We start from the raw sequence: 24,850 nt of genomic DNA on the forward strand, positions 1-24,850 counted from the left end.
GATGCGATATTAATCACGATCCAATGATCAATAGTCAACAATGATCTGACGGTCACTGTGATATCGCATGGAGATCTCCACGACATTACCCGCCTCACAGAGCTGATAGATTTATAAACCTTAATTTATAAAAGTTCAGGTCCAGGTTTGAGATTAACATCCAACCATCCTAAGACCCCATATCCATTGGATAACAAAGGCCATTAGATCCTACGGCTCATGGGAATTCTATTTATACACGAGTTAAAACCAGGCCTAACCCTCGTTGTTGACAGTGACGTAAAACGTTGAAAATGGAATCAACGGTTAGGAATGAGTGTAGGACTTCAGTCCTGGATCAAGAATTCGTACACTTCTACTCCCTTAGTCTCTAATACACAATGAAAATAATTTGAAAGTGATCACATAGAACTCTGAGTTTTTAAGCCAAACTGGAAATTCAATGATACACAGAGATACTTCGGAGGGACGCAACACCTCCGGGATTGACCAATTACACAACACAAATACATAGAATTATGTTTTCTACAACTTAATCACATATGGCCCAAAACAAGTTGAATTAGTCAAAATCCTTTTACAATCATTCAGAACTTACATAAATACTATTCCATCCTAACTATCAAATCCTTAAAACACTGGATTAACTTTGCCTAATCTTAAACAATATCTAATCTGGTCAATACTCTCCTCGAGAATCTCAACTGAATCAAAACTGCATGAATTAGTTACAAAACCATTCAATCCTTAAATCCTAGCTCAAATCCTATCTAGAAATCTTGTAAATTGACAGCTAAAGGATCCCACTCCTTTGCTTGTAACTCTTTTTGTATTTTTGGAATATGTTCGAAGCCTTTTGCCTTCAAGCCTCATGCTCCTGCATCAGACTCCTGAGGACAAAATTCTTCATGGGCTCTTGTCCATGAGTTCTTCTACAGAACTGCCCAACTTCTATAGCATGGAATCTATCATGCAAGTAGCTTCAGCAATTGGTTGATCCTTCCATTTGACCAAATACTGAAAATACTCATGTCCTCTTGTCTTCTTCAACAATTTCTTGTCCAAAATCCTCTCTAGCTTCAATTCCTTTGCTCGGTAACCGTTTTACCCAATCAATCTCTTGTTCTTCATGATCCTCTGTTGTATTATCTGCTTGTTCCTTTTCATACCTGTATAAGTCAGCAACATTAAAAATTGGAGATATTCCAATATGAGGGGGTAATTCAATTTCATATGCATTTGTAGAAAATTTCCTCAAGACTCTGCATGGTCCGATTTTCTTAAACTTTAGTTTATTATACTCCCTTTTTGGAAATCTTTTCTTCCTCAGGTGTGCTAAAACCAAATCTCCAACCTCAAAATTAACTTCTCTTCTCTTCAAATATGCTCTACCCTTGTATTTTATGTTGTTGTCCTATAGTTGTTGTTTTACCTGTTCATGTATTGCTTGAACTTCTGTAGCAAAATCTTCTCCTTTAGCACTTCTCCTTTCAGCTTTTCCCAAGTCTCTCAATTCAGACACTCCTCTTGGGTGCATTCCATAGATTATATGGAATGGAATCTTCCCTATACTCCTATTAGGAGAATCATTATATGCATATTCTGCATGTGCCAATACTTGATCCCATTGTTTTGGATGTTCACCTGCAAGACTTCTCAAAATATTACCTAAACTTATATTTACAACTTCAGTCTGTCCATCAGTCTGAGGATGATAAGCAGAACTGAAACTCAATTTAGTTCCAAACTTCTTCCATAATTTCCTCCAGAAATGTCCAACAAATCTGGTGTCTTTGTCTGAAACAATGCTCTTAGGTAACCCATGTAATCTAAGTACAATCTCCTTAAAAAACAGATTAGCAATATGAGTAGCATCACTGATTTTATAACATGGAATAAAATGTGTCATTTTTGAAAATCTGTCAACTACTACATAAATTGAATCATTTCCTCTTTGATTTTTTGGTAAACCCAAAACAAAGTCCATACTTACCATATCCAAAGGCCTATCTGGAATAGGTAATGGAACATACAAACCTGTGTTTTGACTCCTTCCCTTTGCGTACTGACATACTTTACAATTTTTCATGTACCTTTCCACTTCCGACCTCATTTTCGGCCAAAAATAAAACTTGTTCAACTGTTCATAAGTTTTGTCTGCACCAAAATGCCCTTCGAGTCCTCCACTATGTTTCTCCTTGATCAAATTCTCCCTCATAAAACAACTTGGTATGCACAGTTGATTTCTTTTAAATAACATTCCCTCTTGCAGGAAATAATCCACCACTTGCTTCCATCTAACAAAACAGGAATTCTACAAGCTTCAAATTCCTCTTTAAAATCTAGATCTTTCTCATATAACTCTTTAAGAAAATCAAAACCCAACACTTGAATTTGACTTTATTGAACAAAAATGCTTTTTCTACTTAAGGCATTTGCTACTTTATTTGATTGACCAGTTATATGTTTTAATACAAAATTAAAACTTTGCAGGTATTCTACCCATTTTGCATGCTTCTAATTAAGCTTTGGCTATTGAATAATGTACTGTAATGCATGGTTATTCGAATACAGTATGAACTCCTTGGACATCAAGTAATGTCTCCACTTCTTCAAAGACTGCACCACTGCATAAAAATCTTTGTCATAAGAAGAATATTTCTTCTTTGTCTCATTCAGATTTTCACTCAAATAAGCTACAGGTCTGTCCTCCTGACTCAAAGCAACTCTAATGGCTTCTCCACTGGCATCACAATTCACTTGAAAAGGTTTATTAAAATCAGGCAAAATCAAAATAGGTTTCTTAGTAATCTTTCTATTCAATAGTTGGAAATTCTTTTCTACTTCAGTAGTCCATTTAAATGGTTGTTTGTCCTTCTTTATTGTGTCAATAACTGAAGCATTAATCTTACTAAAATTCCTTATGAATTTCCCGTAAAAACTAGCAAGACCGTGAAAAATTCTTACCTCAAAGAGACTTTTTGGTGAAGGCCACTCCATAATAGCCTTGATATTCTTCGGATCCATCTTTAACCCCTCAACAGAAACAACGAAGCCCAAATACACCAAGTCCTCCTTCATGAATGAACATTTCTTTAAATTTAACAGTAATTTTTCTTGTTGGAGCCTCTGTAAGACATAATTCAGATGTCTCACACGTTCCTCTTTAGATCTATTGTAAACTAATATATCGTCCAGATATATTATTACAAATTTACCAATAAATTCCTTCAGAACTTCATTCATAAGTCTCATAAATGTACTAGGGGCATTCGATAATCCAAAAGGCATTACCATCCACTCATATAATCTTTCATTGGTTTTAAAAGCAGTTTTCCACTCCTCTAATTCTGATTTCATGATAACCACCTTTTGAATCTAACTTTGTAAAATATCTAGCTCCAATCAAACTATCCATCAAATATTCGATTCTAGGTAAAGGAAATCTATACTTGATTTTTATCTTATTGATTGCTCTCGAGTCAGTGCACATTCTCTAGCCTCCATCTTTCTTTGGGCTCAACAATGTTGGCACTGCGCAAGGACTAAAACTCTCTCTAACTAGTCCCTTGTCTAACAATTCCTGAACATGTTTCCTGATCTCTTCATTCTCTGTGGGAGTCATCCTGTAAGCTGCTTTATTAGGTATATTTGCTCCTAGAATCAAATCTATGTGATGATCAATTTTTCTAATGGGTGGTAACTCATCAGGAAAATCATCTACAATAATATCACAATAGCTGTCCAACATCTCTAAATTTCAATTGGTAAATCAAAAAATTTTGTGGAATTAATTACTACCTTGGGTTTGCAAACCAACACAAAACTTACCTCATCTTCCTCCATCTACTGCAAGTACTCCTTTCCACTCAACAAAAGTATTTTTTATCAGGTTTCTTCAATGTATCCTCTTCTTCTAAAGGCGGCAATGTATGATTGACACCATCTTTTCTAAATTTGTATGTGTTATTCTTTCCATCGTGCATAGCTCCTCTGTCATATTGCCATTGTCTACCCAACAATATATGACGTACATCCATAAGCATCACATCGCACACAATTTTGTCTCTATATTTTCCCAACTGCAACTCCACTTCACATTACTCATTCACTACCAACTGATATCCCTTTTGAAGCCATGACACCTTATAAGGTGTTGGATGTTTCTTTATTTTCAATTTCAACTTCTCCACCACTTCTGTGGAGACCAAATTATATGTACTACCACTGTCTATTATCACCTGACAACACTTCCCTTAAACCTTGCAGATAGTCCTGAACAAGGTTTTCCTTTTGTGCTAGTTCAACAATTTCCTTAGCTGGTTTTAACAAAATTTTGTTGACTACCAAAGATTCCCCTATCTCTGGTACATTCTCTTCATCTATTACCTTTGTTGCTTCCTCTTCAGTTTTTGCAACAATTGCATTCCTCTAATTCGTTCCTATATTTTCAATGCACTCATAAGCTCTGTGTCCCAACTTGTTACATATGTAGCATCTAACTTCTCTTCCTCTACCTTTGCCTCCTCTTCCTCTAGAAAAACTCCCTCTGCCACTTGCATCACCTCCTGTGGGTGCATGCTGACTTGAGTTGCTACTAGCTCCATCTCCAGGTGTTGTAGATCTTCCTCTACCACCTTGTCTTCCCCTTCCTCAGAAAGTACCTTTATTTCTGGTAGAGTGATTCCTCATGAGTTTTTCTTCAGTCTTCAGTACCATCTGATAAGCCTCTTCTACTGTTTTGGGAGACAGTACACTTATCTCATCTTTAATGTCCATTCTAAGACCATTCACATATCTCGCGACCTTCTCATCTGTATCTTGGATTTGTCCTGCTCTTATAGTCACTTTGTAGAATTCCTCTGTGTATTCCTTTACTATCATATACCTCTATCTAAGATTTTTCATCTGTCTAAATAATGTTTGTTGATAGTGACTCAGTAGAAACTTTCTTTTTAGTTTTTCCATCATCTTGTTCCAATTCTTAATTGATTGTTTGCCAAGTCTTCTTCTTTCTGCCTACACTCCATCCCACCAAAGTGTTGCATGTCATTTTAGTTTTGTGATAGCAAACTTCACCTTCTTTCCTTCGTATGTTTCTTCATAATCGAATACTTTCTCCATGTCATTTATCCAATCTAGCAATTCCTGAGGGCTTAAGCTTCCTATGTAGAATGAGACTTCAAGTCTAGGCTTGGAGGTGGATCTCAATACTGACCTAAAGAATCTCATTTCAAGAGTTACATCTGCAAGTTCTTCATCTTCTACAGCTCCATCTTCAGGTTCACTAACATCTCCAGCATTTGCATCTCTTCCCATTCCCACTACTTCCAATCTAGCTTGCATCTATTACATAGCTTCCAACACTTTAGCATTTGCAACTGGTCGTCCTCTTCTTCGACCACCACCTCTTCCTCAAACTTTGAAAGCCATGTTGGATTTCATTTTCTGATCCTTGAGATCCTGTTCAGTGTTAGTAGGCTGCTCTGATACCACAAATGGTGACCGGGGTGCAAGCGTAAGAGACAATCGTTCAAGTTCGGAAACAATTTCTTCAAGTTCAGGCGGAATTTATTCTTGGATTTTTTGCAGAGTCTCAGTCATCTACCTCCAAAGTTATCTATTCTACTAAATTAGAAGAGCTACTTAATTTAGAAGCAATGACAAGCGCTTTACAAGTACTTAAAACATTGCACATCGCAATCGCAAGTTCATTAGGGAGGGTTCCTTTACTCAAGAATGAAGTGATGCGATATTATCGATGATTCTCGTATCGCACATCACATTTCACAACTCTGTCGGCCAAGGTTATTCACTCTTAAACCTTGCGATGCGATATTAATCGCGATCCAACGGTCAATAGTCAATAGTGATCCAACGGTCACTATGAAATTTCACAGAGATCTGTGCGACGTTACCCACCTCACGGAGCCGATAGATTTATAAACCTCAATTTATAAAAGTTCGGGTCCGAGTTTGATATTAACGTCTGACCATCCTAAGACCCAATATCCATTGGATAACAGAGGCCATTAGATCCTACAGCTCGTGGGACTTCTATTTGTACACGGGTTAAAACCAGGCTTAACCCCCAATGTTGACGGTGACATAAGATGTTGAAAATGGAATCAACAGTTAGGAATGAGTGCGGGACTTCAGTCCTAGATCAAGAGTTCATACACTTCTACTCCCGCAGTCACTAATACACAGCGAAAAGAATTTAAAAGTGATCACACAGAACTCTGATTTTTAAACCAAACTGAAAATTCAATGATACACAGAGATACTTCGGAGGGACGTAACACCTCTGGGATTGACCAATTACACAACACAAATACACATAATTATGTTTCTGCAACTTAATCATATATGGCCCAAAACAAGCCGAATCAGTCAAAATCCCTTTACAATCCTTCAGAACTTACATAAATACTATTCCATCCTAACTATCAGATCCCTAAAACACTGGATCAAATTTGCCTAATCTTAAACAATATCTAATATGGTCGATACTCTCCTCGAGAATCTCAACTAAATCAAAACTTCATGAATTAATTACAAAACCATTCAATCCCTAAATCCTAGCTCAAATCCTATCTAGAAATCTTGTAAATTAACAGCTAAAGGATCCCACTCCTTTTCTTGTAACTTTTTTTGTATTTTTGGAATAAGTTCGAAGCCTTTTTCCTTGAATCCTCATGCTCCTACATTACATACCATGCATGAACCTTATGATAATGTGTGGTTATTGGGCAGTGATTTCATTAACCACATGACAGGCATTAAGAATTTGTTTGCAAATTTGGATCAATCTGTGAAAACAAAGGTAAAGTTGGGGACTGACAAGAATATGGACGTAGATGGAAAAGGAGTGGTCAAAATTTTACCAAGCAAGGGGAGACAAGGACAATCTCAGAGGTATATTGTGTTCCTAGTCTCAAACATAATTTGATAAGAGTTGGTCAATTGACACACAAAGGATATAGAGTTATCTTTCAAGGTCAAGAATGTGTTATATATGACAAACCCCCAAGAAAGTAGCCGATAGCAAAGGTGAAGATGACAAGGAATAGACTCTTTCCTCTAATTATGAATTATAGTGATGAGGTCAGTTCTTTTATAATTGCATGGTATAATGATTATTGGTTATGGTACTTTTGATTTAAACACTTGCACTTTTCTAGTTTAAGATTGTTGCAGTAGAAACCGATGGTTGGAGGATTACCTCCCATCAAAGAACCTACTAGTAATTATAAGTGTTGCATCTTGGGAAAGCAACATCGTGATAGTTTTGCAAAGGGAGTTGCATACTAAGAAAAGCAACCTCTTGAGCTAGTGCATACAAACTTGTGTGGCCCTATAAGGACACAATCGATTGGTGGAAGTAGTTACTTCCTCACTTTCATTGATGACTACAGCAGAAAGACTTGGATTTGCTTCTTGAAGAAGGAGTCTAAAACTTATGTAAGGTTTAAAGAATTCAAAACCTTAGCAAAGAACCAAAGTGATCAATAGATCATGATATTGAGGTCAGATTGTGGTGAAGAATATGATTCAAAGGCATTCAATTATTACTGCAAACAACATGGGATCAGAAGATAGTTTACAACTAGGTACAAACTGTAGCAGAATGGTGTAGTGGAGAGAAAGAACATGCCAAATATGAACATGGAAAGAAGCATGTTGAATGGAAGAAACTTATCTAATGAGTATTGGGCAAAAGCAGTTGCGTGTGCTATTTATGTGATCAATATATCTCCTACAAAGAGTGTGATGAAAAGAGTATCAAAACAAGCATGGTCAAGTATGTCTTGCAGCATATCTCATCTCAGAGTATTTGGATGTGTAGCTTATGCACATGTGCCTAAATATAGAAGAGGTAAATTCGATGATAAAAGTGAAAAATGCATATTTACTAGTTATAGTGAGCAATCAAAAGCTGAGAAATTGTATAACCATGTCACCAAGAATACCATAATTAGCAGAGATGTTGTGTTCAAAGAGCAAGAGTCATGGAATGGTAGTATAGATAAAATATTTGATGCACAAGTGCCACTAATGGAAGAAGATGATGTAGCATAAAATAAGTGGCAAGAATCAAAGGTGATGACACCAAACAGATACACACCAATAAGGACTCCAAGATTTTCTCAGAAGCATGGATTTTCAAGCATCACTGAAATGAGATTCTCCTAACAATCAATCAAGTGATGAATCAAGAAATGGTAAGAAAAAAGATGAGAAGTCTGAAATATATTTACGATGATTTAAATGTTAGTTCAAATTTTTCATTGTTTTTATTCCAACCTTCTTTGTTTGAAGAAGCAATCAGAGATGAAAATTGGGTGCAAGCCATGGATGAAGAAATTGAAGCGATTGAAAAGAATCATACATTGGATTTGATTGATTTACTAAAGGACAAAAATCTCATTGGTGTGAAGTGGGTGTACAAGACAAAGATGATTGAGAAAGGACAAATTGATATGTTTAAATCAATACTTGTAGAAAAAGGATTCTTGCAACAACCAGGAATAGACTTTGGAGAAACATTTTCTTTGGTAGCGAGATTGGATATTGTAAGAGAAGTTCTAGCCACAAAAGCTTAGAAAAAGTGGAAAATATATCAGATGGATGTGAAATCAACCTTCTTGAATGGAATTCTAGAAGAAGAAATTTATGTGTAGCAGCCTCCAGTATATGAAGTTGAAGGTAAAGAAGATAGATTTTACAGGTTGAAGAAAGCGCTTTATGGACTGAAGCAAGTGCCTAGAGCTTGGTATAGCAAAATTAAAAGCTACATGATTAAGAATGGATTTTTCAAAAGCAACATTGAGCCTACCTTGTACACAAAGATAAATGATCATGGAGAGATTTTAATTTTTTCTTATGTGTTGATGACATGATTTTTAAGGTGATTTTGAGTTAGATGAATTTAAAGTAGCCATGATGAAATAATTTGAGATGATAGATCTTGGTCTCATGAAATATTTTCTTGGCATAGAATTTGAGCAATCTGAAAAAGGAATTTTATTTGTCAAAATAAATATGCTAAAGATTTGTTGAAAAGATTCAAGATGGAAAATTGTAAACTTGCCCCTACACTAGTTGCAACAGGTACAAAGTTAAGAAAGGATGATGAAGGATCAGATGTCAATCCAACTCTATTCAAAAGATTGGTTGGCAGCCTCATGTATCTCACATCTACAAGACCTGATATTATGCAAGGAGTGATTTTGATTTCCATATTTATGGAGACTCCAAAATACACACATTAGAGTGCAGGAAAAATAATTCTAAGATACATAGCTGGAACTAGAGATTGTGGCATAATCTATGCCAACACAAAAAATAAGGATTTCATGGAAACACAGATAGTGATTTTGCAGGAAGTTTGAATGACAGGAAAATCACTTATGGTCATGTGTTCCATCTTGTTTTAGGTGTGATTTCATGGGCATCTAAAATGCAGCCTATTGTAACACTTTCGTCATCAAAAGCAAAGTATGTAGTAGCAACATTAGCAGCATGTCAAGCAGTGTGGTTAAAAAGAGTATTTGATAAAATCAAGTTGAAACAACAAGGAACAACAACAATATATTGTGACAACACCTCAGAGATTGCACTATCCAATGATAGTGTTTCATCAAAAGAGAAATCATATTGATACTAGATATCACTTTATTAGACTCGAACTTGTGAGCAATGGAGAAGCTCACTTGAAGCCTTGTAAATCTAGTGATCAATTGGCTAATAAAATATGTGTTTAAGTTTCATAGAAGAAGCTTGGTGTTATAAGCCTAACGGAGACATAGACCAGCAGGCATGTTTGATTTGTTCTGAGTTAGTTTTAGTTTAGCAGTTGTAATTAAGAAGGAGTGTTAAAATAATTTGATTACTACCGCATGAGGAGTTGACAAAAATTAGAGAGTCAGTTAACTAAGTGTTGAGTTTTGAGTGTTGGAGCGTTGATTCAAGTTATAGTCAAACTAAGTGTGTGGTTGCATGTCAAGAAATTTTACGCAAGTCGCTAGTTTGAAAAGGTTAAATACCCTTCAACGAATTCATTGTAATTATCAAATTTTTGTGTGATCAATAGAAGAGCTACATCTTGTGTGTTTTGTGTGTGAATTTGTGTTTAAGCTCCTCTACCTTTCCAAAAATTATTTGGGTAATGCTAATGCCATAAAAATGAAATTGTCCATTTTAGAATATATGTATAACTATCAATTGCCCCAAAAGGTGTAAAGAGAGGTAGATAGGATTGTTAAATTGGAAGTGTTGAGTTGGAAAAGTTGTACTTTGATTTGAAATAATTTACAGACAATGCTATTTCATTTCTTTAAAGCTCTGTTGCTTAGTTTATTTGATAACCCTCAACTTGGTGATGGTATTTTTTTTAATTATCTTGGGTATTTCATTGCTAATTCTTTTGTTGCATGATGATTCATCGTTGTGCCACAGAGTTAACTCTCTCAACAATTGGTTATCCTTGAATTTCACATAGTTTAAGATCAAGTTCATTTACATTTTTTTATAACATTATCATTGTTAATCAAATTTTGTAATGCTCTCCATCCTCATTTTAATTTCAAAGAAAAAGAGGTTGTTAAATGAGTTAAGGATACACATTGAAAAATTTAGCATGCTTTTCTTAGAAAATATCTAATCACTTGCAATGATATGCATAATGACTTACATATAGAAAATAAAATGTAACAAATTCATTAATATAACAATAATAATTAACATAAGTAATTACATATAATGAACAACATATAAAAGCACATGATAAACAACACTTTTATTTAATGAAATTGTCAACTACCTACAAACCTCATATGTTCCACCTAGTCATAGACATTGTTGTTATAGCTCTCTCAACAATTAGTCAACCTAGAATTTGACATCACTTAAGATCAAGTTTCTTTAAATATTTTATAAAATTATCAATCCCAATCTAATTTAATGGTTCTCTCCATTCTCGTATTAATTTTGAAGAAAGAAAAAAAGTTGTTATACAGTTTGTGAATCCAAATTAAAAATTTTAACATGCTTCTCTTAAAAATATATATGTATTCACTCCACTCTCCACTCTCAAAATGTATGAAACTCTAATCACATGCAATGTTATGCATAATAATTTAAACATATAAAAAATAAAATGCAACATATTCATTAATCTAACCATAATAATTATCACAAATAATTACATATAATGAATAACATATAAAAACACATTATAAACCATACTTTTGTTTTATGAAATCACTAGGTTCCATTTCGCTATAGACCTTGTATTATAGTTCTCTCAAAAATTCGTCACCCTTGAATTTGACATTTTTTTAAAACCCAATTACTTTATAAATTTTATAAAATCACCAATGTTAGTTTATTTTAGTGATGCTCTCCATTATTATATTTCTTTCAGAGAAAAAATTATTTTTATATAAATTAAGAATACAAATTAAATTTGTTAACGAACTTTTCTAACAAAAATATCCATATGTTAATGTTATATTATTTGATGTTACAAATTAAGAGTTTTAATAAGTTACTCTTTTATCGGATCTGAGAGATAATATTTAATTAGCTCAAAATGCTTAAGTTAAAAAATAACTAAATATTCATATAAAATTTTACATTACTTAAAAACCTAACAAACTACCATCTAGCACATAACTCAATTCATCACTCAACCTAAAACCAAAACAACAAAACTCAACTCATGAATCAACCTAAAACCAAAATATCTAAAACTTATAACAATTGAAAATCTATATATTAAAGGGGAGTTGTATGTTAGCATTATGATGCATGTGTTGTACTTGATGGCAACCCACTCATAGAAGAACATCTCACTTATATACAATCAAGTGAATCCACAGAAGAGATATCAGATGTGACATAATACATGGGATGCAGGACAGCTCAAAGGAATCAAATGACAAATCCTTAGTATGACAAGTAAGCTTTGCCATCAAGTCCAAAGGGGGAGATTGTTGGCATTATGGCTAAAGTGTTGTCCTTGATGGCAACTCATACAAATGATAGATCACAGTACAACAAGTTAGTAGCAGAGATTGATGATCAGCCCACAAAGAATGAATAAAATAAGAAGTTCGCAGGTGCGCCGTGCAATAGGTGCGGTCATAGGCTGGGTCTGCAGGTACTCCGTTCAGAAGGTGCGGACATGTTCGCAGGATCACAGAACAAAAGGTGCGGTCCTAAAAGTTCACACACTTTCATGCAGAGAAAAGTGCACGTGTGGGAAACTTATGGTTGTCGGGTCCGTGGTATTGTGTTATTATGGTTTTGGACCGTGGTATTGTGAAAGTCCTAAGGCTATAAAAGAGGAAGGAGATCATTTGGCTAGTGTATGCTTATGGGTTGAATATCTTAAGATGAGAAAGATCTGAAATTCTGGTTGGTGAGTGATATCTAGATCTACATCAAGGAGAAACCTGAGCTTTATAGGAAAAATCCGCTGATGGGTCGAGATCTCCTTTGCGCATGATCAGATCTATAGATCTAATAAGTCTGTGGCATATTTGAAATTTGGACCACAGGTGCGACACGTTTCAGGCGCAGAGATCCGCAGGTAGATCGAGGAAAAGGTGCGAAGGTTCGCAAGCCAGAGATCGGTGTAAGTGCGGAGGATTGTTGGAGAATCGTAGGCTAGAGACGGGTACAGTGCGGGGGTACGCAGGTAATGGAATCGCCCATTTTTCATGTAATAGAATTTTAATCCAAGTATTCAATAATCTTAAATACTTACCTCGCAATCCTTTGAAAAATCTTCGCTCCGCTTAACTATAGCTGACTGAGGTATCAACTGCAAATTATGTAACAAATCCTCCTCGCGGTCCTTTGAAAAATATTCGCTCCGCTTTTCTATATCCTACTGAGGTATCAATTGCAAATCCTCCCAGAATTCGATCGATCCAATGATCAACAACCCACGCAATCTTGTTTTCAGAAGCTTCTAGTTGTCACACTAATTTTGGAGTCCACATTATAGGACTATCGAGCTTCCACCTTCCTTGATTGTCTATCAATTTAGCTAACCACTCATATAGTTCAATTGGGAAGGTGCAGAAGAAGATCTTGTGTATCTCTGTGTACATATATCTATTCAACCACTCCTCCTTTGACATGCACAGATTCATGTTCTCTTGCGCCGCGAACTCGTGAATCTTTCGATCCAACCACTTTTCAATTTCTTTCTTAGTCGGATTCCAATGATGCGACATCACACATATCTTTAAGCATATCCCAGTCCCGGCAACAGAACCATTTGTTGGCTTAGGGGGTCCTAACCCAAGTTCAGAGTTAGTTGTGCCAACCAAGAAAACCCTACACTACTGGCCATTTCAGAAGCAACCTGCATAGCGCAGGCTGCAATATCACTCGAAGCAGTATGGGGGGATGCAAGAACCAAGTTTTTGCATCCATAGACTAGTGTGATGTTTTCCAGTGCCTTAGATATGCATCTGTGCATATTGGTAGACTTCTAGGTCTCGTTACTGTAACTCTGTTAAAACGGCCTTCATAGCTTCGCCAAGGTCCACGATCAAGCCTTGCAAACCTTTAACAGTAAATTTACCTACTTACGTGCATCAGAAAGCGATCCTAAATGGGAGTTTGCACAGATCTACTTAATTCATTAGAGAACACAAAAGGAACCATCAGAATCTTCGCAGAAGTGCTTAGCATTCATTGCATACATTATTAAGATAGATTCAAGATAATCGCCTGGCATTCAATCAATATTTCATAAAAACATGTCATTCATCAGTAGCATATAACATTAACATATATAAATGGAAATACTCATTAATTCTTTAGAAAACAATCTTTATTGATCTTCACTTCACTGATTACAGACTCAAACTACCCTACACACACAACTATAGGGGTCTGCACACTCAATTGCGGACTCTACCTAGGCCTCTGTGCACTCAGCTGCAGAGCCTTCCCTTCTCTACCTAAGTGCAGGAAGCAGAGCCTTCCTTTCTTAGTTCTTTCCCAAGACTCTTTTATGAACCCAATTCTCTATCTTTTCTTACTACTTCTTTTTGCTAAGACTCAACTATTTATAGACTTTTCCATACAATGCCATGGTCCGCTGACCATGGGTGAATCTCATAACCGACTCAAACATTTACTTAAAACAAGGGGCTAAGCCCCTTTGAATCTTATTCATCTATGCTCTACGCATCCACAAATCATGGAGAATTTACATATTTTACAAAATTGTATACAAAATTTGGGTTTATTAACCCCAAACTGACCTAGGGGACCCCATCCCAACACACTACACAATTCAAAGGGATTTTGTGAAGGTCCAAGCCTATAACAGTAAGATGATTGCAACTCTCCTATACTAATCGAATAGGCTATCATGTATGATTGGTTGTGCATCAAAAAAAATGTTGGATTTAAATCATTTTGTTACAGCATCTTATGATCCCAAGCTTGTCCAGGATACAACTTATAGTTTGGCATAGATCGTACTGGTGGCATCTAGAGTAACTATGTTCGTGGGCACAACTTAACAATGTTAGCAGTGGCTGTATTACAGGATTGTGATTCTAGAGTAGATAGGGTGCGAGTCATTATGTTAGTGGATATATATATATACCACAAGCAATATTGGTTACAATTGTGAAGATAGGATTTCAACTGTGGAAATTGAAGTATTTTATTTGCATTGACAACTAGGATTTGATGTGTAGATTGAACAAATGCATAATTGATTGACAGTTCCTTGTATTATAGTATTGATATCAAGCATAGGTGAATCCAACCTGAAAATTGTGAAATGTGGTACATCAGTTAATCAAGGTGGCAGGGTAGTGCATGGCAAAAGAGTGGAGTTTCCTTTAGGTTGGATCCTAAGAACACTTTAGTGTGGTAGGATGTTGCTAGGGTAGGTCATAGTATGTGCATGGCATTGGATCATCCTTCCAGTTGGTGTTGGTAAACAGGATGTTGGAGCATCCTTCATATTGAAGCCTATAAATTATGGGATTGGAGCCTCCCTCCAGTTGTAGCTCGAAAAACTTGAAAGTTGAATCTTTCAATTGATGTAATTTTGAAAGATATACTAAGAAGTATTCAGTGTTTTTTCTCCTGGAAGGGTTTCCACCTAAAAATTTTGGGTCTATTGTTTCTGATATTGTGCATTGTTGAATGGATTTGATAATTATTTACGTTTATCTAATGTTAATGGTAATTAATTCTTTGTAAATAAAAAATAACTAATTGTAAGTGAAATACTAATTTTCCCCCCTCTCAGTATTTCCAACACACTCTAATATGTAATGTCCTGGTATGAAGGGTGAAATGTCATCAAATGTTAAATTTGAAAGTTGTGTCAATTGCAAAATTGTCTATCAGGCTTAATTATCTCACCATTATTGTAATATTTTATATTATAGTGGTGTGTTAAGATTGAGGTCATAGCATGTTTTCATGGGTGCTTAATGGTTTAGAACTTGGAGCTAAAGAGTTATAAAAATAATCTGGGTATCCATGTATTTGGTGTAATGGGACTCCATATCTATTGGAGAGGTGAGTTAATACTATGGTCATCGCACATGGTCGCAAGGGCTTGATGTCTTAGTCCTAGAACTACAATTGGTATTTGGGAATCTAATTGTTCAAGAGTGTCCTCATTATGAAGGGACCTGAATTACAAATTTGTCAAAGCAATCATTTTAAACGTGGTTTAAGCACAAGGTCATGTAGGTTTCATGGTTGAGCCCCTGGAGCTAGTTAGCATATCTGGGTATTCATGGTTTTAAAGCATGTACCCACTAAAGAAATGACCCAGATTTTGGATCTTCCAAAACAATTTTTTATACCATGGTCCTGGCACTTGGTCACAACACAAGCTTGGTGGTTTAGCCCATAGGGTTGAGAAATTATAAAAATTTAGCATCTAGATATTCATTCCTCTCTTGGTATTTGTGTTTGGGGCACCAAATTATTGAATCTCGTGGTTTTTTCCCATGGTTTATAGGTTCCCCATGGCATTAGCTCCACAAGGGGATCCAAAGCACATTATTCGATTTGATTATATCTCCATGAGGTGTTGGTCAAGATCCCAATAATTATATATAAATAAGTTAGTATTAAAAGGTGTGAGAATGAATGGAATATAATGTGCAATGGCATGGTGAGAGACTGAGAATATAAATCATAGAGAACAAGAGTTGTGCAGTTCAAAGTATGTGGAGTCGACTATGAAATATAAAGAAGATGTGTAGTATGTGCAGGGATCTTGTCCAAAACATAATGTAGAAGTGGGAAATGAAATATATGGTATGAAAATAAAATATAAGCCAGTGATGTTGTTTGATATAAAAAAACGATGTGATCTGGGATTATCAGGATGAGGATAATTCATGGTTAAGTAGAAAGGTTGCAATTTGAGGAAAATGGAATGAGGCTAAGTGATGAAATAAAAATAATTGTTGCAACAAGTGAGAGGAGCAGTGTTTAATCCATGTAGATGATAAATCCTATAATGAACAAAGTGTTTAAGTAAAGAGAAGAGAGAAATGCATAGAAGTGGGAATATCAAAGTTAGTATTTTGTGTAGAATGATGATGTACAAAGCAAAGAGCATTGTGTAGAAGTGTGAAGATCAAAATTAGTTTTATGTGCAGAATTGTAATATACAGAACATAGAATATTGAAAAACATTGTGAAGATCAAAGTTAGCATTGTGTGTAGATTTGTGATGTACAAAGAAAAATGTGGTGTGTAGTATTGTGAAGATCAAATTTAGTATTATGTGTTGAGTTGTGAAGTACATAGGAGATAGTAGTATGCAAGATTTTGAAAAAAGGAGAAATGTACAAGAATTATGAGCAAAGCAGAATAGAACACAGAATCATTATAAGTCAAAGGATAGGTTTCTCCTTCAAGTTGGTGTGTGTCTCCTTTAGTTTCTATTTCATGTTGGAACATGTAAGTCAGGGGATAGGTGTCTCCTTTTATTGAATCATGGTACCTACAACAATGTTCAGTATTTATAAAATAATTTCAGCTACAACAATATTCCATATTTACAAAATAATTTCAAATAAAAATAAAGATAAATGTATCTCCATTTATTTCAAAAATAAATGAATATCAAAATGTCCATTAATTTTTCTTTACATTTATTGAAAAAACATATACATACACCCTTTTTAGGCACCAAATCTAACATACATCTTATAATATTATTATTAAAAAAATTAATGAATTTCTATAATTGTAATCGATAACTAGATTTGCAGTGATTTATATTGTTCAATCTCATCTCATTCCAAACATGTATTCATTTCTATGATAAGCATGCCCTATAATACATTGTAGCATCTCAGTGAAAGTATTGCTTCACCAGTGAAGAAGGTCAAATAGTACATTCCAGCATCTCAGCGAAAGTATTGTTTTTACTGTGAACAATGTCAGATAGTCAATTCCAACATCTCACAAAAATTATTATTTTAATTGTGAAGAATGTTAAATATCCATGTCATTAGTTAATTACAGTACATTGTAGTATTTCCATGTTAAAAAAGATATTGTAGTTGTAAGTATTGTAAGTATTTTTCATTTTTTATTTCTCACAACTAACAAGTTCGTTAGTGTTGGCAAATAGAGAATCATTTCTTCGTTTTGTTTTTTCATTATCCAATGGATATCTAGAAATCGAAGGTGATTAGGTCAATATATCAACTCACAAAGTTAAACATCATTAGTTATCATTAACCAGGTTTGGAATTTTTAATATCTATAGTCTCTTTTTTCGTGAGAGAAAAATGAATATCTTTTACTAAGAAAAACAAACGGTAGTTACATTTTGTCTTTTTGTTGTCCTCAATACTTGAGTTCATCAGAAGAAGCACTCAGCGAAGAGAATGTACATTGAATGCTAGAGATTCAATGTGGTCACTAATTGTTGTTGTGATATACCTAATACACTTAATTACTTCCCTAATCAAATACCTATATGCTCCATGCTAATTGTCTAATACAAAAATATAATAGGTTGGTAAAGCAATCTTGTCCTAACACCACAAAAAATCTAACAAAATCATAATCTATCAAATCTGAATATAGGCCAGATGCTTGGATTGTTGTTATTATTGCATATGGAAAATATACATATTATCCTCTAGATTGTGAAATACACAGAACAAAAAAAACAAAAAAAAAAGGATCCATCTACAAAGGATTTGAATCATGTTATAGGCCATTTTGTCACAACTGGTCAATAGGCCTACAAACTAGGTCAATCAACATCCATGAACACCTTGTCATCTTCCCTACACAAATCCCTTAGCATGACTCTCCCAAATCCATGAGTTTTTGACCTTGAGTGCTTCATTCTAGTGTTTTTAAGGCCAAACGCAACTTGTCCCTTTAGGGACCTGCGTTCAACAACAAGTTGTGCATTTCTTAACCTACTCTAATTAGAGCAAGTTGACCCTTGTTGGAGGTGTGTTGATTCTAGAAATTTGGGAAAAATTAAAATAATCTTGAAGCTTTCTCTTCCAAAATATTCTAGGAGTTGTTACAACCATTTTACCCTAGATAAGAACTTGGAATCCTAGCTCATCCTACCTTGGATATTTCACCTCTTATCCCTTGCGCTCATCCTTCCATTAAGAGTGGATCTCAAGCCTAGATTGGTAAATGGATAAGAATTCCTAAACTACCATCCTCTCCTATATATTTACTTCCATCCACAAGCTAGGGGTTGTCTTTTGGAGACTAATCATACCCTTATGTTGTTGCTTTGATCATAAGAGAGTTATCATTCCCATGCATTATGGTGTCTTTTAGGTGTACATTATGGAAAGTAAGGACAAGTCAACTCGGAGGGATCTCTACAAGATCAGCTTCCACTTTTGGTTGTAAACTCTCTCCATTTCATATTAATACAAAGAGTATATTGTTTTCCTATATGTGTTATGTTATGTTTAAATACATGTCTTTCAATGCTATGATGATTCATTGAATAAAGTGATTGGATAATGCTACATAGATGTCGAGATATTTGGCTTGTGTTGTTTGTTTGAGCATGTTCTATTTATAGTGATCGGAGCTACGGTTGGAGCTTACAAGCCACGAGGAGAGAATATCTTGTGACTAATCACAAGTAAACATATTTCCATTCTCCGATTTCTCTAAGGAGAACTTTATAGGTTTTGATTTATGTTGTTCTAGACCAAGCCACTAGATCTAGGGAAGATACTTTTGTCCGCAGTCATAGATTTTGTATAACAAAATGGTTACCTTACTAAGGATCGATTCATTTCCTTGGTGGTTGTTGAGCATCAAAACTACCCTTTCCTTAGCAATTCTTCTCATCCCTTTTCTTTGTTTTCCATGAAGAAAATGCATGGACCTATCATCAATAACCAGTATACGTTGCCTTAAGGAGAACATTTTAGTGATTTACATGTTATGCTTTTATGTTTTGCTGTTTGAATAAGTTTTTGTCTTTTAGCTACGGAACACGGCCTATTCTGAAGCTAATTGGTTGTTCCACAATTATCTTCATGCTTCGATAGGTTACAGGTTTCAAACAAGGAAACCGGCCACATGGGCATCTCTGGAATGGTCACGACATGGATCCTATCCTAGTCAAACAGCCCAAATTGACAAAGAAACCAGCTCAAGACTCCGGTCAAAGAAGAAGTCAAACGTAGAGACCAAAGGCAAACAGGACTCTGTTTTGTACACGTTTCACAATGATGGGATCCGAAATAACTTCCTGAACCCATAGACTCCAACACCCATCCGTGCAACCAAATCCAATAGCCATCATCTTAGATTTATGTCTCCAGTAGCTGAGGAAGAGAATTCTGTGTGCCTTTCTGCTACGTGTTTTTGGTTGTAGCTTATTTTTCTCCATAAACAGTTGTATAATTTTTCTATAAATACTTGTTTAAATAATGCAGAACCAGTTCAAATTATCCTCATGTATTAAGCTCAGACTACTGCTCTGTAATTTTGAAAACTCATTTACTGTGTTTTTTTAATATGAAGACTGCAAGTTTCATGGATATCTGAAAGCGTTTCTTGGAGTTTTGATTAAGTACACATAACCTGAGCAGTTGCAAAGGGCCCCTACACTGACTGAGGTTTCATTTGATTTTGTTTTGTCTTTTATACTTAAACAGTAAAATTATCATTTCTTCCATAGTGTTCATAACCATTTTTCATACTAACCCTATTTATAATGCATCATTTCTTCACTAATGCAGAATAGCTTCTTTCATTATATAATAGCTTTCTATTTGATTAAATTCTTTCTAGTTTTTATTAGTAGTAGAAGTTGAATTCAGTAGTGTAGAGTAGTTTATTTCATTTATTGTTTCACTAGTTTTTAAATTTCCAAATAGATTGATCAGTGTCATTACAGTTCTTTCCATTTTGTTACTAGTTTATTGACTCATGGTGTAGATGAATGTTTCTAAAAAGCTCTTCCAGTTGATTACTCATCTTAAACTAAGTGGTTGAATACTTCATTCATGCAATGAGTCTTTTCTGTATTCTTATATTTATTTTCTTAGAATAATGAAGTACAGAATTCCTCAAAATGCCATCACAAGGAGGATTTTCTCCCAAAATTGAGAGGCAGAGTAACTAAGTACTTCATTTAGTTTTGTTTCCATAATAAATAGTTGCAATTTCACTTTCAGTTTTAGTACTTCATTTAGTCTTGTTTCTATAATTGATTAGACAGTAGTTGCAATTTCACTTTTAAGTTCTTTTAGTTCATGATTTGGAAACAATGATAAGAGTAGAAATAGAAACTCTGTTTTCATTTCTTGATTAAAATTTACTTCCAAATCTTGCTTAAAGCACTTTTATTTCTTTTTTTTAGGTTTTTAGCAGTCTTTATAGAAGTTAGATTTAGGATTTTAACAGTTACATTGTAATCTATTAGGAACTAAAGGACCAAAAACCCCCAAAACAACATAAAACTCAAAAACAATGAAGTAAGAAGTGTCATCCAGCACATATAGTGCACTACACTTCATCAGTTTACGATACCAGAATTGATAATTTATGTAGAGAAATTTAGGACACTAAATTGACCAAAACAGTGGTTTCCTTGACTTTTATCTCTTGTTACAACTCTTGAACAGACCTCTAATGTCTCACTAAGTCTAAATGTACCCTAGGAAGACCTTTCAATGAGCTGCATTTGATTTTTTGTGTTGGAAAATGCCTTTTCCTTGATCAGTGCACCCCTGGTATGTATTGTGCATGTATTCCGCAATAGTGTATAATCGGGATAATCTCTGTGAATAAGTGTTTATTAAAGAATCTTCCACTTCGCATAGCTCTGAACATCAAGGTAATGGCATCGCCCATTTTTCATGTAATAGCATTTTAATCCAAGTATTCAATAATCTCAAATACTTACCTCACAATCCTTTGAAAAATCTTCGCTCCGCTTAACTATAGCTGACTGAGGTATCAACTGCAAATTATGTAACAAATCCTCCTTGTGGTCCTTTGAAAAATATTCGCTCCGCTTTTCTATATCCTACTGAGGTATCAATTGCAAATCCTCCCAGAATTCGATTGATCCAATGATCAACAGCCCACGCAATCTTGTTTTCAGAAGCTTCTAGTTGTCACACTAATTTTGGAGTCCACATTATAGGACTATCAGGCTTCCACCTTCCTTGATTGTCTATCAATTTAGCTAACCACTCATATAGTTCAATTGGGAAGGTGCAGAAGAAGATCTTTTGTATCTCTGTGTACATATATCTATTCAACCAATCCTCCTTTGACATGCACAGATTCATGTTCTCTTGCGCCGTGAACTCGTGAATCTTTCGATCCAACCACTTTTCAATTTCTTTCTTAGTCGGATTCCAATGATGCGACATCACACATATCTTTAAGCATATCCCAGTCCCAGCAACGGAACCATTTGTTGGCTTAGAGGGTCCTGACCCAAGTTCGGAGTTAGTTGTGCCAACCAAGAAAACCCTACACTATTGGCCATTTCAGAAGCAACCTGCATAGTGCAGGCTGCAATCTCACTCGAAGCAGTATGGGGGGATGCAAGAACCAAGTTTCTGCATCCATAGACTAGTGTGATGTTTTCCAGTGCCTTAGATATGCATCCATGCAGATTGGTAGACTTATAGGTCTCGTTACTGTAACTCTGTTAAAATGGCCTTCATAGCTTCGCCAAGGTCCACGATCAAGCCTTGCAAAGCTTTAACAGTAAATTTACCTACTTACGTGCATCAGAAAGCGATCCTAAATGGGAGTTTTCACAGATCTACTTAATTCATTAGATAACACAAAAGGAACCATCAGAATCTTTGCAGAAGTGCTTAGCATTCATTGCATACATTATTAAGATAGATTCAAGATAATCGCCTGGCATTCAATCAGTATTTCATAAAAACATGTCATTCATCAGTAGCATATAACATTAACATATATAAATGGAAATACTCATTAATTCTTTAGAAAACAATCTTTATTGATCTTCACTTCACTGATTACGGACTCAAACTACCCTACACACACAATTATAGGGGTCCGCACACTCAACTGCGGACTCTACCTAGGCCTCTATGCACTCAGCTGCAGAGCCTTCCCTTCTCTACCTAAGTGCAGGAAGCAGAGCCTTACTTCCTTAGTTCTTTCCCAAGACTCTTTTATGAACCCAATTCTCTATCTTTTCTTACTACTTCTTTTTGCTAAGACTCAACTATTTATAGACTTTTCCATACAATGCCATGGTCCGCTGACCATGCGTGAATCTCAGAACCGACTCAAACATTTACTTAAAACAAGGGGCTAAGCCCCTTTGAATCTTATTCATCTATGCTCTACGCATCCACAAATCATGGAGAATTTACATATTTTACAAAATTGTATACAAAATTTGGGTTTATTAACCCCAAACTGACCTAGGGGACCCCATCCCAACACACTACACAATTCAAAGGGATTTTGTGAAGGTCCAAGCCTATAACAGTGAGATGATTGCAACTCTCCTATACTAATCGAATAGGCTATCATGTATGATTGGTTGTGCATCAAAAAAATGTTGGATTTAAATCATTTTGTTACAGCATCTTATGATCCCAAGCTTGTCCAGGATACAACTTATAGTTGGGCATAGATCATACTGGTGGCATCTAGAGTAACTATGTTCGTGGGCACAAGTTAACAATGTTAGCAGTGGCTATATTACAGGATTGTGATTCTATAGCAAATAGGGTGTGAGTCATTATGTTAGTGGATATATATATACCACAAGCAATATTGGTTACAATTGTGAAGATAGGATTTCAACTGTGGAAATTGAAGTATTTTATTTTCATTGACAGCTAGGATTTGATGTGTAGATTGAACAGATGCATAATTGATTGACAGTTCCTTGTATTATAGTATTGATATCAAGCATAGGTGAATCCAACCTGAAAATTGTGAAATGTGGTACATCAGTTAATCAAGGTGGCAGGGTAGTGCATGGCAAAAGAGTGGAGTTTCCTTTAGGTTGGATCCTAAGAACACTTTAGTGTGGTAGGATGTTGCTAGGGTAGGTCATAGTATGTGCATGGCATTGGATCGTCCTTCCAGTTGGTGTTGGTAAACAGGATGTTGGAGCATCCTTCATATTGAAGCCTATAAATTATGGGATTGGAGCCTCCCTCCAGTTGTAGCTCGAAAAACTTGAAAGTTGAATCTTTCAATTGATGTAATTTTGAAAAGAAATATACTAAGAAGTATTCAGTGTTTTTTCTCCTGGAAGGGTTTCCACCTAAAAATTTTGGGTCTATTGTTTCTGATATTGTGCATTGTTGAATGGATTTGATAATTATTTACGTTTATCTAATGTTAATGGTAATTAACTCTTTGTAAATAAAATAACTAATTGTAAGTGAAATACTAATTCACCCCCCTCTCAGTATTTCCAACACACTCTAATATGTAATGTCCTGGTATGACGAGTGAAATGTCGTCAAATGTTAAATTTGAAAGTTGTGTCAATTGCAAAATTGTCTATCAGGCTTAATTATCTCACCATTATTGTAATATTTTATATTATAGTGGTGTGTTAAGATTGAGGTCATAGCATGTTTTCATGGGTGCTTAATGGTTTAGAACTTGGAGCTAAAGAGTTATAAAAATAATCTGGGTATCCATGTATTTGGTGTAAAGGGACTCCATATCTATTGGAGAGGTGAGTTAATACTATGGTCATGGCACATGGTCGCAAGGGCTTGATGTCTTAGTCCTAGAACTACAATTGGTATTTGGGAATCTAATTTTTCAAGAGTGTCCTCATTATGAAGGGACCTGAATTACAAATTTGTCAAAGCAATCATTTTAAACGTGGTTTAAGCACAAGGTCATGTAGTTTTCATGGTTGAGCCCCTGGAGCTAGTTAGCATATCTGGGTATTCATGGTTTTAAAGCATGTACCCACTAAATAAATGACCCAGATTTTGGATCTTCCAAAACAATTTTTTAAACCATGGTCCTGGCACTTGGTCACAACACAAGCTTGGTGGTTTAGCCCATAGGGTTGAGAAATTATAAAAATTTAGCATCTAGATCATCTAGATATTCATTCATCTCTTGGTATTTGTGTTTGGGGCACCAAATTATTGAATCTCGTGGTTTTTTCCCATGGTTTATAGGTTCCCCATGGTATTAGCTCCACAAGGGGATCCAATGCACATTATTCGATTTGATTATATCTCCATGAGGTGTTGGTCAAGATCCCAATAATTATATATAAATAAGTTAGTATTAAAAGGTGTGAGAATGAATGGAATATAATGTGCAATGGCAT

The sequence above is a fragment of the Pinus tabuliformis genome, chromosome 2_1 (genome assembly GCF_031772625.1).
Source record: "Pinus tabuliformis cultivar Carrire ecotype Pingquan chromosome 2_1, CPIR1, whole genome shotgun sequence".
Taxonomy (NCBI): Eukaryota; Viridiplantae; Streptophyta; class Pinopsida; order Pinales; family Pinaceae; genus Pinus; species Pinus tabuliformis.